General features: G+C 41.2%; 1 long non-coding RNA gene across 1 annotated transcript; it reads right to left on the bottom strand.

Annotated features, from left to right (window-relative positions):
* Positions 1–8,146: 8,146 nt before the first annotated feature.
* Positions 8,147–9,130, bottom strand: LOC117810733. Its single transcript, XR_004630842.1, has 2 exons — positions 8,923–9,130; positions 8,147–8,789 (listed from the first exon to the last, which is right to left on the bottom strand). It is a non-coding gene; the product is annotated as an uncharacterized LOC117810733 (long non-coding RNA).
* Between the last annotated feature and the right edge of the window lie 3,566 nt (positions 9,131–12,696).

The raw sequence follows: 12,696 nt of genomic DNA, 5'->3' as shown, positions 1-12,696 counted from the left end.
CTTTTCATTATTTGCTAACAGTGAGCTATTCAGTCATAAGAAAGAGATTGCATAGTAATTGGCTGACAATGGGAGGCTGAGGCTCTGTTCAGAGGCTGTGGTAATTTTTGTGTTGCTGTGAAGGTTTTTTGAGGGGCTTTTTTTATTTAAAATCTGAAGCATTAAACTGTAATTTAAAACTACAATTTCCAGCATGAATGAAAATCTGGGTATTAACATGAGCTCCTATTTAGAGTGGAACATCCTATTAGCAGTATTAGCACTATTTGGTAACTTTCCATATGGGCCGCCTCTCAGCCCAAATGGGATTTGAGACAGCTTTGTTTCTCTCTCAGTCAGTCTCACACGTCAACAACACTGGGTTGTTTACACTGCTGGAAATGTCCTGTGTAACGTGTGTGTATATGCGAGTGTGTTTGTGGTAATTGAGGGTTAGGACAAAGTTTGACAGGCCTTGGCACACAAACACTCAAGATGCATGTGCTCAATCCACACATTACAAAAACGCTCACCATCATGCACACACATTATACGCACATCAAAATGTAGCTCAGATGTAATTTCATTGAAAAATAAGCGGACAGCAATACCGTATTTGTTGATATGAGAGATAGATATGTTTGCACCAAGACAACATGGGAGTCGATATGCCAAACATCCAATATCTTTTCATGCAATTTATCTCATATGTTACATTACAAAGGCTTTGCTGCATTGCAAGAGGAGTCCTGATGTTAATTTGGCCAAACAGGATTTTGAGGTTATGCCTGGACCTGTGGAGATGCTGCTACAATATGATGTCAAGGACAATGAAATATGACAAGCAGAGTCTGTTATTTGTGTGAGTGTGTGTTTGTATGTGTGCACGGGGAGAGACAGGATAATCCTTTGTGAACGTAAAGGCCCTCACAGATAAGGAAGAATTAAGGTTATCACACACTCTTCATGTCTGTAACTATAGTTTGTCATCCTGAAACACACACACACACACACACACACACACACACACACACACACACACACACACCTAGAAAGCTCTTCAGTGAGTATGAATTATATATTTTTTTCTCTGACTCACCTTTCAAATGTAGTGGCTTAATCTTGAAATGTATTCCTTTGCCAATTATTTGCTAGAAATGTCACGAGTAACGTAATTCTGTTGAGAACTGAAACTAATTATTTAGTCTTCCTACTATCAAACCAAACTATGAGCTTTACTGCAGACAGGGGCTTTCAACTGTTGTTGTAAGCGATTATTTAAAGTGTTAAACAATGTTATCAAATGGTCACATGTTCAAAAATTATCAATCATTCTGAGAAACTTCTCTTTCAACCAGCAGTGGGATCACAATAGGTACCCACGTATAAAAGGAAATAGTCCCTGGGTTATTTTTTTTACATAAAAGTGAACAGAAATAGAATATAAACAATAAGTAAAAGTAAAAAAATTACCTCATATTGTCAAGAATTATATATATTTCTTATTACAATAAATATTAAAAAAATAAAAGCATATTTCAACGAATATTTGCAAATAAATCTATCTCAATTAAACATGCTTAAGATGACATGCAAGCAATTTTAATATAAGGGTTAAAGAACTGTGTAAGGTTCTCATATTCTTTAGTGCCCAGATACAAATCTTGTGTTTAATTAACCTGGCCCAATCCACACAGACAAGCAACATGCGTGTCACATTGCTCAGTGGACAGGAGGAAAAGTAGTAGTAGATGTTTCTGCAGCAAGAGAGAGAGGGAGAGAGATCCAGTCTGTTTGGTTTTGGATCTAAAAGACTGAAATTCCTGTGAAATGATCGTTTGTGGCCGAGCCAGGTCGAGGCAGCCTTTTCTTTATTTGGAACAAGCTTGGCTGGCACGAGACAACTCAGCACCCTTTCTCCCTCTCCTCTTTATAGACATCTCTTCCCACTCAGACCTTTATTCTTCACTGTAGCTAACAAACCCTCCAGTCAATCAATATTTATCTTATATAGTGTGCCGCTCCTCAGTAGCCATAATCGTTTAGCTCAAGTGCTTGCATGAGTGAGAAATAAATTACATTTACAGTGCTATCATTGAGGGCCTGATGTTTCCCAGGCATTAGCGGATATTTAGAGATGGCCAAACGTGGTAGGACATTAAAGAACAAGGCTGAAGGAGATTGATTAGATGAGCAAACAACAGGCCAAGCAGATGTAGAGTGTAAGTGGAGGTTAATATGATTGCTGAACTGAAGAATTATCCATCTAAGTCACTTAAGCTAATATTGACTCTCAAGTTTTTAGTTTAGTTTAAAATAAGTGATGTAATTCACTCAGGGTGGCGTCCAGCCCAATTCACCCTCTGGAATTGTTTTTTAAATGTGTTTAGGTTTTTGTAAAGTAATTTACTTCGAGTGTAGCAATGCACCTCATACACTTCTTCATTTTCGGCAAATGATAATCCAAAAGAATATGAAATATTTGAATACAGGACATTTTTATTAAGATATAGTTTCCAATAATATAAAGTTGGTAGTTGTGTTTTAATTTTTTACTGAAATATCATGAGATTTTAAGGAACGGTTGGCTTATATACATGACTTTCTTGAGATCCTGATGCCAGTAACTTGTCACATCCAGTATCTTAGCCTTTGCATTATATAGTAGTCAATGACTTCTTCCTCTCTTCCCCCGTGATTGCAGCACTAGTGCACCAGTCAGCCAGGTGCTCTGTGTGTTTGAGGTGCAAGTTGGTGTCATAATTATCTTACACAACAGGGGTTGCTGCTCTTATTAGTAATTAGCTCCTACCAAAACTGATTGGTATGGGTTCCTCCGCTCATCCCTTTTAATGTTTAAACATTTACTTTGTGCTTGAAGGATTTGTTTGTATATATCTGGTGTGTGATGAGCGCTTTTCAAGTAATTGGCTCCTAGGGGACAACACTTTCTAACAGTTAAAGAATAATTACAGCCCTATGAAATGTTAAACTGCCCCGACTGTCTTTTCGCAGGGGCTTAATTGCGTGCAACAAGTAAGGCAGGCTTTTCATTTTGTTCCATCACAGGAACGGACTGAACTCTGGTGGAAACACACAGAAATTTTGTCGAGTTGTAAATAGCTCCACATATGGTAATTTTGTAGGACACCAAAGCAGTTTGAAAGGCGCATCTCTCATTGAAAAGGATGCTGGTAGTTGTTTTTTTTTCATGTTGTGGAAAGGCGAAGCAAGGGCTTGGTGTCTGTGTTTTTATGCACTAATGGACTTTTGCATATATTCATTATAAGAGAATCCTTAAAGAGGGAAAGACAGCATAAAATACCTAAAATTACTGGGCTTTTGCTGTCCGTGGATTCATGCTTAAAGGGGTTTGTTTATAGCTGTCTAATGGTGATACTTTAAAATTATACATTTACACTATACAGTATAAATGATGTATGATTTGAGCAAATTTCTACAGTCCTGGTTGTTTAAAAGCATTCACTTTAAAAAGACAAATACCATTAAAAACAGATTTGCCTGATTTATTCACATGTGTGTGAAAATAAGTCAAGTTCCTGCAAAAACCCACTGTGGTTGGTCTGTTTCCAAGTTCCTCTTATTTTAATTTTTTTTACAAAATCCAGTTTCAATGCGAGCTGTTGTAAATCTGCTCATTGTTTTGTTTGTCAACACATTTTTCAGAAAAATGAACACAATGGTGCAAGGTCATTTGGACTAAGATTATCATTCCTGGTATTATTGCATGGGATATTCACAATAGAAGATAAATGATGGGCTTCTTCTGAGCCCCAGGGGTGCAGTAGGTCAGCCCATAGGTGATATTTTCACACTTGCATAAAGTGGAGATTATTCAGATAAGCTGTCAGTTCATGGCAACAATGAATATGAATTGAGCCATATATTTTCATATATTGTGTGTTTGTGTATTCATTGCATTCCATATGTAAGTACCGCCTTACCTTGAAGCCTCTATTTTGACTGTACATTTGATGGAAGTGTCTGCATTGCTTTAATGTCAGTCCTAGAAACTTGTTAGTCCTGAATTATAATGACCAAAAACGTATTTTTCTTTCTCCATATACACAGACTCGCCTCTGCTCTGCGTATGCACTTCACGTTGAAAACATCAACCAACATGTTGTCACTATGTATGAATTCTTACTTTTCCTTACACTGCTGTCACTCCACATGCTAATGATTTAATGTTTGGAGTGTGTTTATGTTTTCCCCACTGTGTGCTGAAATAGTGTGTTTTATTGATTTTGATCCAGCGGGTTCCTGGCTAAATGCACCATTGATTTAAGAGGAGTGGATGGGCGTTGCGGTCTGCATGCCTCAAATTCCTTCTTGAAATACAGTCCCGCTCTGGTCCTTGCTGGGGAGGCCATGTAGGTCTCACTGCAGATGAACTAAAGGATTTCAGTTGGGCGGGTTACAGCAGGCTGACCCTCCCGTATGGTCCTCATCATGCCTCATCTTCCTGCTTTTATAGGTACCCTGCTGTTCTTTGCAGAGGCTGATGAGTGTTGGATTAGGTTTGCCTTACAGGTATCCATCATCTCTCAGCATCTAATAACCCAGTGTGACTAAAGCCATTCCCTTTCCTTTTTCTTTTCCCCAGCTGGATTGCCAGGGTAATATAATGCATTCAAGTGAATTGCACCGGGCTTGGTTTGGCAGTGCTGGCATGCATTATGCCCAGTGGGCCCTTTGTAAATAAAATGTTATTACACGCCTGGATATTTCATGCCCTGTGTGCACATAGGGCTCACTGGTGCCATACTTCCACAAGATCACACGCAGATGTTAATCAGAGATTAACACACACTCAACACAGGACTCAATCAGCCTCTCAATTGCCATGCTTCCTAACACACTGATTAAGAGAAGAGCCTACCATGCAGAACTCTCCTGTAGCTTTTTTACTCAAGGATCTTAGGTGCTGATAATTATTCTTTTAATTAGAGAATAGGCGTATGATGCAGTGAGGTATGTGTATTACTGATGCAGATGTGATGTTTTGGATATATATATTCTTCATTTTCTCCCCTTCTGGTGTTTCCTTACCTGGATAATTACCAAAGCATATGCGATAAGCTTTATTGCTGCCCTGAATGCCAAAGTGATAATCAGACCATTAACTTCTCCACATCTATCATGTCACCCCAGTCTGAATATTGTCAGATTATCCTATGAAAGGAGAATGTTGGAAGCGCTACACATTTTCAAACCTCTCTGAAGACAGACAAGTGTGGGCTGTACAGACCTCTGAGGTCTGAGGATGTTTACAAGGACTGACTAAATTTAACCCAACATTGCCATTTACAGAAAGTGAGCTAACTTGGACTGCTTTGTTGTTTTCAAGACGACACAGGTTAATGTTGTGGACATATCGGTTTGGATGGTCCTATGGGAAACCGTATTTATGTCAGGGCTAGACATACAGTGTTTAGTGTTTAATCCAACTTAATTATGTGTGTTTGTAACCCAGCACATATTTGATTCCATGGTAGCTGTGATGAATTTGGGAGATAGTGCTAACAGCCTGTGCCTGCTAGATTGAGCCCCGTGATCCAGAGGGGAAGAAACACAGCCCATGGCTAAACAAATCCTCCTTTGTTTCGGGGTGTGCTGAGTGATCTCCATTGAGAGGAGGGGATGGGTAAACACTGCTAGCTCTATAGAGCTACACATTGTAAACACACAGCGCTCATTAACTATAATGAGATGTTATGAGGAACCCTTGAGCTCATTGTGTGGCTGCTACAGAAGAACCTGCCTGCTATTGTTGTTGTTGTTGTTTATGCAAAGCAAATCATGGCTTTAGGTAGGAAAAAACAACAAGGCATTCCTCTTACAGTCTTCACCCACTAATCATCGACGCTAAGGGAGACGGTTTAGAAAACACCTTGGCCTGTGATTTTTTTTTTCACTCCTACTTTTCATGCCAGTGTTTGCCCCGGCCTTTAAAGTAAAACCTGTCCCTCTCTGTTGTCTGCATGTGTGTTACCATGTGCTATCGTGGCTTTTAAAGAAGTAGGCCTGGGTTTTACCTGAGCATCTCTAGATAAAGTTCAGGTTTAACCCATGCTGGGTTGTCCTGACCTTTCTTAAGGTGTCCCTCACTGCCGCCCTCCTCAGCTGTCCTTTTTCCTCAAAAACTGTAAACCTTCCTCTTTCCCTTAATATCTGCTCACACTTCCGCTGTGGCGCCTACCCAGCATGCTCTTCTTCATGTGTCATTTAAGGCAGCACTGTCTGGGGCCGCCGCCATGCAGCACTGCTCAGCATTTCGAGCCTAATTACAAAAGTGCCATCGGATGCTGGAAAGCAACGTGGAGGGTAGGAGCCTAACATGCATGGCGAGCATAGTCTCTTTGACGACAATGAGTGGCTTCACCTTGGCTGTTAATTGCCCCCCGCTCAGGTCCCTGGCTCCCAGTTGCCGGTTCCTCTCCTGCCTTTTTCTTCCCTTTTCGTCTCCCTGCTGATTGGAAGTGATCGCAATTGGCTGACAGTTGGCTGAGATTTCTCAGCCACATGCAGCCTGACACCCCTAATTAGATGCTCCTATATGGCGGTTTACATTAGACAAACATTTGCGCAGACCATGGGAGATGCCAGCTTTTGTTTGGAGACTTACTAACACACATACACACATATAGACGTGCACAATCTCACAATCTGAGTTTGCTCATTTGTGCTTGTTTTCAGACTTTGTGTGTTGTGTGTCTGTCTGAACCATAGCATGGATTTGGAAAACTGTGCAGATAATGAATTTTAAATCCTGTCCCAGAGATGGCACATTGGTAAGAAACCCTTAAAGTTAATTTGCCTGCTGAAAATCATTAACATATTCCCAGTTATTGGCATAAGGGCTGTTGAGAAGCTTCACTGGTTGTTTTTGTTTCCCGCTTGCAGTGTGCCAACAGCAGTGTATGGATTCACAGTGACTGTCTGCCCTTTCTCTCTTGTTGTAGAGATGCTTACTTGATATGGCCTCTGCAGCGATACACCCAACACCAACGCAGACATATTTCCATCAGGCCTGCCTTTTAATTTTCAGAATAAAAGCCACCCCTTTACACCCCTTTACTTATCAGCTCCCCCAATCTCTGGTCCTTTCAAAGCCAACAAACCAGGTTTCAAATGGCCTCTTCAGGTTGTGACAAGATGTAGCTCATTTCCCTCACAGACCCACAGCAAGGTCACCAATCTTTTAGATTCATTCTGTGAGAGGAAGAAAGAGAGGAGGAGGAGGAAGGGGAGGGAGCTGCAGAACAAGGCCCTGTCCTCTGCCTGGAGGTCATTCCAAAAGCCAGTCATCATATTCAGCTGGATAAGGGAATTGGAGAGATAAGTGTGTGTGTGTGTGTGTGTGTGTCTCAGTGTGTGTGTCTGGTTTTTTTTTTCTGCCCACTTTTGAAGACCACCTAGATATATAGGTGTAGCATACACAAATGTCTGTGTGTGTATGGTTTGTGCTTGTTATATGTAATCACTTGGGTCGAATAATATCTGCAGGTCTCTAAATGTTGCTGTGTGTGTGAGAGAGTGTGTCTGTGTGTGTCTTGCAGACCTGATGGAGAGGTACAACATCATTACCATATCCCCACCGTTGGCTATTCTTGGGGATTTTCTATAATAAGAGGGCCTTTTGTACTTTTGCCTGTCCTCTTGTGTGGCTGCTGGGCTTGTCAGCCTGATAGTTTAATCAGCCAACCTGTCATAACCAGTGCTGAAGTGGGACTTTGCCCTGTAAATGCAGATTTATATCTAAGTTACATCATTGAATTACATTTTCTGTCTAAATAGCAGAGAAGCTGGTTGAGGGATGTAATAAAGCTAATCTACATACAGCCCTGGGTGGATAATCACATCTAATAAGTGGGACTCACGCCCCTATTAGCAGGGAAACGATGGGGGGAGGACGGAGGACAATTCAAGGAGTCAGCTGTGCTTGCTAATTATCTCTTTGCTGTCCCGATGCTTGTGTGTGTTTGTGTTAGTCCTGTAGTGACATGTAAGTTTGTGGATTTAGATTTCAGTGCTTGTGCTGCAGGTCTACTTTCTCTGCAGGCTATGTATTTGATCCGTCGGCATTTTTTGAAAGTTACATCAGTGGTTGTACGCAGTTCCAACAAAAATTGCACCACTGACATTCAACTTAAATGGTTTCTTCTTTAACAAGTTTACAAATTAAAACATGCATTTAAAAGTTTTTCTCATAGATATTTCAAGTGACAGAGTTTGTAGTCTTTAGTGTGTGGACCCAGTAGGGGTCCCAGACCTCAAGAGCAAGAGTGCACTTGAAGTACACAGTTGTCAGCATGCAGCCCTCTGCTTGGCAAGACCACATTAGCTTTTCTCATGTAAAGCCATTCTCACAATCTTCATTTCCTTTGCCTTTGCTCAATGCTCTGACAGGAAGGCAGAGAAAAAAAGGGAGGAAAGGCTTTCAGTTTGAGGCTTCAGGGTTTGTGTCCAAACCCTTGGTGGTTTGGCAAAATTATAAGCGTACATGCCTAATAACTAGTCTATCCAGGGCCTGCCAGGGGCTGCATCCCAAAAATAAGCCCTGACACATTGAGAAAAATGCCATCTGCTTTGAATGATGGCAGGGTCTGGTCTCAGCATCTTCTCCTTGTGTGGGTGGAGACCCCGAGGTGACAACCTCAACACCTCCTCTCCTTAATCTGCCTGTTCCTCTGACCCCGGGCGCTACCCTGTGCTGTGGCCCTCTGGGCACCATTATCCAAAACCAAGGCCCGGTGTCAGACTGGACCCTGTAGCAACATGGCCTCCTGTTCACATCAAAGGAATGATTAGTGGCTAATATGCAGGGATGATTTGGTCATGGTATTGTAAGTAACAGGGAAGCATCACACTTTTTTGTGTAGCTACAAACAGGGAGTAAGAAACTACCACAGATCTGACCTGAGAAGAAGTCAGGCTCCTCTCTGCTCCCCTAGATGGAGCTGCTGAGAGTGGAGATATACATCCCACCTCTGCCTCTTCTCTCCTCTTGTGATATCAGCTCACCAACATCACAGCACACACAGCAATCAATATTTTTTCTTTGCTGTTGGCCATTCAAGCTTCTCTTTACATAACTCATAAAGTAGTTTCCTGACCACAGCAGAGAGAGTGGACAGTGAGTAAATTAATAAGTATAGTTATTTGTTTTTAAATAAAGTCAATTAAACTTCCATTCAAATAATCACATCATAATCACATGACACCTTATCTTTAAAATGATAACAAGGTTTATCTCACAGACATTTGATTTACAGTTGATATTACACCTAAATCCCATTCAGGTGAAATTATTCAGAGCCCCATTCAAATAATTTCACATTCATGAATATACACTATGAAATTTATGAAGCATTACACATTAATGATTTTTCCAGCTTACACATTAATTAAAAGCCACATGTTAAAGTTGACATTGTAATTATCAGACAAGATTTTCAAACATTGTCTTCATCTCTTAGAAACAGACCTCCTTGTCAGGACTCTATTTTTTCCTGAGGCAACTATTGTTTACTGTTTTAAACACATATATATATTTTACCTACATAAAGAGCCCACTCCTCCATATTTTTCATCCAGTGTGTGGGAAGAGAAAAAAGAAAAGGGCCAGAAGGGGGAAAAAAAAAACAGGTTATGACACTTTACATAGCCCGGTGCAGAGTCTTACTTTGAAATGACATGTTTGGGTGAAATTCACAAAGACATTATCATCATCTCCCCTAACTGTGCAATCTCGGAGCTCCTGTGTGTACAGCTCTGTGCCACTGGCTGTTGTTAGCCAAGCGTTTAAATGAACGCTGTTTTACCCTGATTGAACTGTCTGCGTTGCACGGAGTGGTAAGGCCGCACAGCCACCCTATTTAGAGAGGAGGCTCAGCCTGTCTCGCTGTCGCTGCACGCCACAGTATTACCTCCCTAACTGGAGACTCCTGTTTCACCAGAGAGCTATCACATTTCATAACATGGAAAAATAACACTTTAGCAGGGGGGTCAGGTGGGGAAATGGCACCTCTAAATGAGGGTTAAGGCCGTATCATTGTCTTCTCTGGCGCAGCCACCCCCGCCTCCAATAATTCTGCTGACCTTCGGTGCCATGCGGCTGGTTCGACATGGAAGGGTGAGCTGCCGGGGAGACGATCCTTTTCACGCAGCCCGTTCCCCTCAAAATGGCTTTTTCTTCTCCCAGACAATCATCTGATACGGAGGCTGAATGAAATCACAGATTACATAAGAAAGGTCCTCTCTCTGCTGCCGATAAGGGCTGCACCTGAAGTGACTGCTCTCACTGCTCTTCTCTCATCTTCCTCTCCCTCATCTTCCTTCTCCTCTACGCTTATCTGCTCTTTTCTCCTCTCCTCATTCCGCTGCTCTCTCACTTTTTTCTTTAAGACCTGAGCACTTGATTTAAAATATGTCGATTGCAGCTGGCAGAGCAGATTAATATGTAAATGTCTGTAAGCTTTTTAATTATATAAGATTAACTGTATTGTGGTATAATACTTGAGTGAGATGGTAAGTCTATAGTAATTTGTCAGGTGTGTAATGCTCAATTTTTCTCATACCTTCCAACTTAATGTTTCCACTTTCATATCTCTCTATCTGTAACATAGGGACGTCATCAGAGGAAATATTTCCCCACTGCGGCACATGCCGAATTGAACAATGTATTAAATAAAGAATGATATCCATTATACATTTGAGGATGAAAAATAATACTTTATTTCCCTTGTGTACTTGCACTATATATGAGAGGAGAGAACAGTTCTATTGATCTTGGGTTTCATTAGGTGAAAATGCCTCCCCCGATGTACAACAGCAACTTTTCAAGCCCATTGGAGTCGGGCTAAACCTATAAGAGGGACTCTCTGAAAATATATCCCACCACCTGAGATATTCCTCAAACAAGACCCGAGGAATGTAAATGAAGTGGTGTCTGTGATTCAGAGGCATCCGCAGCAGTGAGAGAAGCTAGACAGAGCTTAATCAAACACACTCACCGGCCCACTCTCACGCGCACAAACACACACATGCTCAGACGTTTAATAGTGTGAAGTGTGTGTCTGTGTGGGTAGGGAGTGGGAGGAGGGGGTGGGGGGGGGGGGGGGGGGGGGGGGGGGGGGGATGGTGGGTGCCAAAACGAAGCTCATCTCAATCTGTTAGACTACCTGCAACAGGAAGAGAGAAGAGCGCCACACTGTGGAGTGGAGGAATATTGCTGGATAGCTGATGCAATCAAGAGCATCAGTGTATTTGGTAATCATACAAATCACACAATCACGTCTGTTTTTTAAGAGTTCACCAAACACTGGGCTGTTTTTCTTTTGATGGCAGTGCTGAATGTGGAGCTTAAAAACACCTAATACAGAAACATGCGCTGTACCCTTTTCTCTCTCTCACTTCTGTGTCTCCTTTCTTTTTCACTTTCACATCCGAGGCAGAGAGGCTGGAGGGTTGAGACTTGGTTTAAATCAGTAATCAGTAATTTAACTTGAACATGGACCTGATGGTTTTCCTCCATGTCCTGAGGATCTACTCAGTAAAATTAAATATTTTAGCGCTTGGGGGGAAAGAGGGTTGTGTGTCACCAAATCCATCAGGAATGGAAATGGGCTCAGAGCTTTTGCATAGATTATCCAAATGCACTTTTGTCTCTGTTTTTTTTCTAATATTGTCTTGCTTTAAATTAATGTTAAGAACAATCTTTGAAAATGAAAATAATACAACAGATTAGCATAGATTAAAACCTGTCAGCGCAATGCACGTGTGAGTTAGGGCTGCGTGATCGCAGACTGCTGAACTAGGGATAAGAAAAAAGTATTTTTGATGCAACTGCAAGCGAAGGAACATTTTTACAATGATGTTTTGGGGGTGGGAGCACGGGTTGTTGCAGTTTTCCTTGTTATGATTAATCGGATATATTTACATCACAATCTTGAAAGACTTATTTATGCACAGAGTTTCTGGTATCAAGTGTTTGCGAGATAAGAGGACGAAGCCAGGTCTTGTCAATGGCTGTACTTATCTGGGGGAAGAAGTGAGAGGCAGATTGCATTTCAATCCACATGTATTATCTTAGACGCTTTGAGGTATTTTGTATAAGAGCAACTCAGCTACTTAAGAATGCTTTCAGTGTTCATCTGGGGATGCACTTCAGAAAGTTTTCTGAAAACAAACATCTGCATGGATTAAAAAATTAAAAGATTTCTTGGGAGAAGTGACCTGAATATATAATCTACAAACAATACTTCCCAACAATTTCATTTATTTACTCACAACACAGGAATCTGATTGGCTCCTCTAAAATACAAAATGTAAAGTAAACTACTTAACACAGCAATGGCAGCTGCTCAGAATGAACCCTGTCCCATATAGCTTAAAGGTTCACTTTTCCACACTCTTTGTGTAAGAAAATGTCTAAATCAGGCGTTGTTATCTTAAGCAGCTCTTCCTGATTACAGGACTAGTTTGTGAAACTCTTTCCAACTTATTTAGTCTGATTTGTTTATCTCTGAGTAAAGGGGGTAATTTTTTTTACGATAAGTATTCCCCTGTTGAAATCCTCTTTAATTCATTGGTTAAAAAGCACAAAGGAATGCAGAGGGCTCTAATGCCGGGACAAACCCAGGCGACGGCAGAGTGCACATCCAAGACAATCCCAGTGCTACCTGTGCCATG

This window comes from Notolabrus celidotus, chromosome 3 (assembly GCF_009762535.1).
Source record: "Notolabrus celidotus isolate fNotCel1 chromosome 3, fNotCel1.pri, whole genome shotgun sequence".
In the NCBI taxonomy this organism is placed as follows: Eukaryota; Metazoa; Chordata; class Actinopteri; order Labriformes; family Labridae; genus Notolabrus; species Notolabrus celidotus.
This window is presented reverse-complemented; position numbering and strand designations above follow the sequence as displayed.